The 5,881-nt window shown below is 37.3% G+C and overlaps 1 protein-coding gene across 3 annotated transcripts in view; it reads left to right on the top strand.

Moving 5' to 3' along the window:
- Nucleotides 1-5,881, top strand: part of FER (FER tyrosine kinase) — an 87,732-nt gene that overhangs the window by 10,653 nt on the left and 71,198 nt on the right. For all 3 annotated transcript variants that reach the window (XM_072416106.1, XM_072416105.1, XM_072416104.1), the window contains exon 2: nucleotides 4,377-4,475. The gene's annotated coding sequence lies outside the window, so the exon portion shown is untranslated. The remainder of the gene's footprint in view (nucleotides 1-4,376; nucleotides 4,476-5,881) is intronic.

Below are 5,881 nucleotides of genomic sequence, written 5' to 3'. Positions count from 1 at the left end.
TATATATAATACACACACTCACATACATACACAGACGTTTGTTGCATCTCAATGCTGGTGGCCACCTCCTGCTCCATTAACTATTTGCTGTTATTATGTATGCAATTCAGTGAACTCTGGATATCCTTTCCTATGGTACCTTTTCTGATTGTATTTGTTATTTGGTGAGCTGGTGACAGTGCAGGGGAAAAAAGGTGAGATAAGGGCAAAGATATTTTACCCTAAAAAAAAAGGAAGTGCCTGATTAGTAAATGTGCAGTACTTTACCTTGTCTAGAATGTGATAAGTTAATAATAAGGTTACATAGTCTTTAAGTGGCATTATGTTACTTAGCACGTGCATTTAATAAAATAAAGTGCAGTTTAATAAAACTAAAGTAATGTTTTATTAAAGTTAACCCCCTGCTTTACATTCAGTCTTGCTCATTTGTACAGGCTCTTCTCCTGTAATCAGCTTAGTCTGGTTTCATTGCACACTGTGTCTCATGTTGTACATTAGATGCTGCAGCAAGTCAGATAGGGCCTGCCTCATTTTCTGCATTATTTAGCGTTTCCTCTTATGCCTTTTGTCACTGACCTGTCCCTTAAAAACATTACATTTCAGTTCTTTAGAGCTGAAGAAGCTTAAAACATTACATTTCAGTTCTTTTCACAATGGAGGCACCAATATGTCTGGATCTGCTAATTATTTTAATTGGCATTTATGTTCATTCTACATTTGCTGCAAATGCTCAATAACGGGTGTTTCCAGTGACAAATTACTGAATTATTTTTTTTTTTATATTTGAAGTTTTTCTTTACTAGTGCATTAATATGTATATATTGGGTATTTTCATTTAATTTTAAATTAAGATTGGGACAGGTTTAATTTAAGAAGTAGAGTTTTCAGTTGACTGTTGATTGTAGTTTAGTAACAAAGTATTCCCTATAATTCCTGTATTTCCCTATAATCAACCCTTTTGTTATGTTTTATTTTATATGTTTCAGTTTTCACCCAGTGATAGGAAGTTCTATTGTATATCAGAAGGAAGCATTGCTGTGTCTTTGTGTTATCTGTTATTTTGACATTCCATTTAAGGGCCTTTTGTTACACAAGAAAGATCTTTAGAGGCTGACTTGCTACCATTCAGTAGGAAAGTCCTAATTTTATTTTGAGAACTAAAGCACAATTAATTACAGTTGGTAGTGTGTATTACTTAATATATTTCTCTAATCAAAGTGGAAAATTTGATAAACCGTAGAAGCTTTTTTTTTTGTGAATGCTCTGTGTTGCATAAAGCATACTGTAAACACTATCTGATTTATATAATATACCCATGTTCTTACCTATGATCCTAACATTTCTGTGTACACTGTGGAAACCAATAGGTATTTTTTTATTTCCAATACTTGCATCTACACACGTCACAAAACAGGTCAACACAGATAAACTATTTTGCTTAGATAGAACTATGAAACTTTAAATGGCTATGTTATAAAAAATATTGAAGTCCTCTCTGACCTACCTTGCTGCAAGCACTTAGGAGCAATATATCCTCAAAATTTTCAATAGTTTAGTGTTTAGTACTTTACTCTTTCCTTCTGCTGCAGGCTCAACCTTTTTCAAGTGAATGGGTGCAGTTAAAAACCACTTTGTGCAGGTAGTTGTGGTGCAGATATTGAATGCAACATGTTGCTTCTGGCTGCTGTTGAGTATCCAGTGACTTCTACTGACTTGAATGCAACCGCCTTCAACCCCAACTCACAGCTGTTGTAAAGCAGTTCTTCCGCAACCCTACTCAAACTTTGCATCATGTGGTTGAGGCTGCAGTTTAATGTTTTCAGGAAGTTGATTGAATAAAACAAATTTTGGTTTATCTCAGACCTCCTGCAGCAACCACTTTCCAACCTGTGTGAGCTACGGTTGAAGCCGGTTGCATAAAAATCAGTGGAAGTGGATGGCCAAAATGCTGCGTTCAGCAACTGCAGCCCCAATCCACTGCAAGAGCCTGCACAAAGTGGTTCCTAACCCTTCCCATTAGTTTTAATAGGAGCTGTTTGGGAGTGCAGTTGAGCCTGCAGCTGACCTCTGTGGTAAATGGCAGATCTAAAGTTCGCCTTAAAGTTAGGGTTCTAGCTTTGAGATTTTTTGATACATTACTCCACCATGGCTACAGCTATAGAGGTCAGGGTCTTCTACTTATTAACTGTTGATTAACAATATGTAAGTATTTAAATGTCCAAAGCCTGCACACCATTTTACTTCAGTACTTTTGTATGTTTACTTCATGCACAAATGTATGTTTGTTGAAAATATTTGTATATGTGGCACTGGATCATTCGCTCTTTGCACCAAATATTGTAAAAATCAACCTTGGTCATTAAGCTTACAGAGTGAATCTCTTGACTCCGCCCACTGACTCACTTCCAAACAGATTGCCCATCACCTGACCCTGCAAAATACTGTACCCTTATTCCTAAACACTTGTCCCTGCCCACCTCCTCATCCCTCGGGGGAGTCCCATCACTGAACTATTATCCCAGCATGCACTGCTTATGCATTTCACATTACTTACAGGGCATTGGCACTAAAAGCCAGGGGGAGGAGTTAATAAGTGATAGGGCATGATTTTTTTTTTTTTATAAAAATACTTTTTAACTTACAAAAATACTTTTTAACTTACAAATGGTGGCTATTTCCCTCTAAATAGAATGCTTGCTTGCCAGAGACTGGGCAAGGCCTCTTTGAAGATTAATCACTTCTCTACAAATGATATGAGGGACTTACAGGACTAATTGAATGCATATTTGTAAAACAGGAAGAAGGAATGTATCATTTAGACTTAAGCAAATATGAATTTAGGTTTCTGACATTAATCCTGTGTTGAGAGAATAGCACAGGGTGCCACTGTTTAAGTTTTCTTCTGAAAATCATAGTTGCCTGAATACTATTTGGATCCAGTTAGCTTAACTACTTCCTGTGCTGGTGATCTGTAACAAGTGAGTGTATGATGAGCCCTCATCACTTCCTGCACTTGTTCCAGGCCAGTGTCTTTGCAGATTTCACGCTAGCAATGGCAATTGTTGTATTTGAGCACGTGTTTCATTTAAAACACTGCAATCAATTTTTTTTTGTAGTAGTAATTTGAAAGGGTTATAATAAGAATCTTATACTGCTCTTGGTACGCTCTGTGTCTTGCAGAGATTTTGATAACTTCCTATCCCAGTGAACACGGGATATGAGGGTAATACAATTTTACATAGCTAACCCTGTCTCTGTATCACCTTGTGATATATACACAGATCTGCTAGTAAGATGATTGTCGATTATGATTTAACATTATAACTGTGACATGTTTTATGCTTTGTGGTCAGCCCATACTTGCTGGACAGGAGATGACGAGGCTGATAGACTGTAGGTGCGGAGGCTTGAGGTGTAGAGATGACAAAGAAAACCAAACAAGGAAGATGAAATGTTTGAAAACATTGTATGTCATTTGTTAGTTTATGCAGTGTGGTAAATGTGTTTAAATGAAATGCTTATCTGTACATAAGTAGGGAATGTATATGTCTTCACATTATGTTTTCCTGCAGTTTACAAAATATTTTGTCTAGAGTTCACTTTTTAGACAAAAACTTTTATCAGTAACACTTTAAGGCTGACCTTGCATTTGTGGATAAGTACTTCTCACTTTGAGATCTTCATACTTGTAATGTGTCACTGACACAAAGCCAGATGATTAGTATAATTGCTTCATTTTCAGAAATGCCAGTCACTATATTTGCATGCACAGCTTAGCAAAATTTGACAGCTGGGCAGCTGTTGGACAGGTAATTAAAGTTATTGCAGAAAGGATATCGCCTGTCCCTTTCTGTTAAACACCTGATTGTGGATTTTTCAAAGTGGGACTTTAGTTCCACTTTAAGGACCTTATATTAAATAGAATCAGTGCCAGGGTCAGTGCATGAAATATAATTGCTGATAATATGATGTGGCAGATTTGTGCAACCTTTGAAACAGTATGTACAGTTTCTTTAGTTATCTTTGTCTTACTATGCCTTAAAAAAAGAGCTTTATCTAAAGGAAATCTGTGATGCTGATAAACTATTTCTACAAAAAATTGCATATGGCCACTTCTTAGGGTGTCAGGCTATTTACCCCTTATATAAGTTGAATAATTATGCCTGTGAGATATCTAACTTCTCTATTGTAATATGGGTTTGTGTGGAACTTCCTTTTTATTATGTATAGGGAACAGTAGTGAGGATTGTGAATAGTTAGCATAGTCTGCTTTTTCCACTCAGCATCTTTCATCAGTTCCTTGTATTGTGTATGTATAGCCTGAAGCAAGGCACTGTGAACGGATGTTACTGACACTTGCATTCCTCTGTCTTCAGAAAGGAATTCCATGCAAACAGAATTTCTATCTGGCAGCCTCAAGTTGCTCCTGGACCGTAACACAGCAGCTCCAGCATGCAATGAAATGAATAAAGCAGGTAATGTTTTAATTGGTAATGTGTTTCTGCAGCCAGTAGATTTATTCTGTGTGTCGGCCATTGCTTACAAGTTGTGTCCTTTAAGAAACACAAATTGTCTCATTATGAATAACAGCATAACAATTTGCATAAAGAGCATAAACCTGTAGTGCGGTATAACCTTTTTTTTCCCCTGTAAGGGTAAAGAAAAGAGGAAGACTATCTATAAAGATACTAGAGTTCGTGTTTGGTTAAACCTTTTTTAACCTCATACCTTTTGATATTATCTAGGATTTTGTATTGCAAAACTTTGTTCATTGGGGACTGTAAAATGCCCATAAACTTCCAGGAGTGGTCAGTTGTGGTTACAAGATCCAGCCTCCCTTAGGGCACATTCTTATGACAGCTCTGAAAAGTTGTGCTTTCAGGTATTTTCAGCAGAGTGTTAGCATTGTGCATAGTGACTGGGAATGCTTTATAACCTACCTGGTCACCTACTTTATTATTATTATTAATAATAATAAACAGTATTTATATAGTGCCAACATATTACGCAGCGCTGAACATTAAATAGGGGTTGTAAATGACAGACGAATACAGACATAGGAGGAGAGGACCCTGCCCCAAAGAGCTTACAATCTAGGAGATGGGTAAAGTAACACACAATAGGAGGGGAGAACTGGTTTTGGGGACAGTACTTAACTTAACTCTTCACTACTTACAGCCTTAGATTGCTTGTAACTATTGATCCATTTTTCTGTGATAACACCACAAAGATGAATATTGCCTAGACAGAAATTGCAGAAAGAAAGAGCAGTCAACATCGTAAACTTTTCTCATAATAAAGAAATGTTGTAAAATGGCACCCTTTCACCTTTGTAACCCTAGGTTCCACACAATTAAATGAAAGCATTAGTAAAAGTTGATTCCAAACAAAAGTTCTGTCTGCAAACCAAGTAAACTAGTTTAAAATTGTAAAAATGTTTGTATTCATGTATGTAAACACTGTAAATGTAACTCTGATTAGCCAGGATTGTAGAATTATAGAGCCCTGCTATCCCTAAATACCAAAATTGTTACCCCCTATGATGCACTGTTGCAATGATACAGTTTCCTCTGTCACCTGCCTGCTTGCCCCTTCTTTCACACACACACACACACACACACACACACACACAAAAAATCATATTAACCACTTGAGCGATAAACCCGACCTTGGTACGGGCTTCAAAAAGTTACAATTATCGATAAACCCGAACTTTTCTCACTGTATGAAAATACAGTGAGAAAAGTTCGGGTTTATCCATCACTTACCTGGTCCCGTTGNGATCATCCATCGTCGTGTTCCAGCGTCGTCCTCCAGCGTCGGGTGTCCTCTGCGGGAAGAAGAAGCCGGCCGGCTTCTTCTCCCTCCGTGCGTGTATGTC

This window comes from Pyxicephalus adspersus, chromosome 6 (genome assembly GCF_032062135.1).
Source record: "Pyxicephalus adspersus chromosome 6, UCB_Pads_2.0, whole genome shotgun sequence".
Classification (NCBI taxonomy): domain Eukaryota; kingdom Metazoa; phylum Chordata; class Amphibia; order Anura; family Pyxicephalidae; genus Pyxicephalus; species Pyxicephalus adspersus.
The sequence above is the reverse complement of the archived record's forward strand: the minus strand, read 5'-3'. Positions and strand labels throughout refer to the sequence as shown.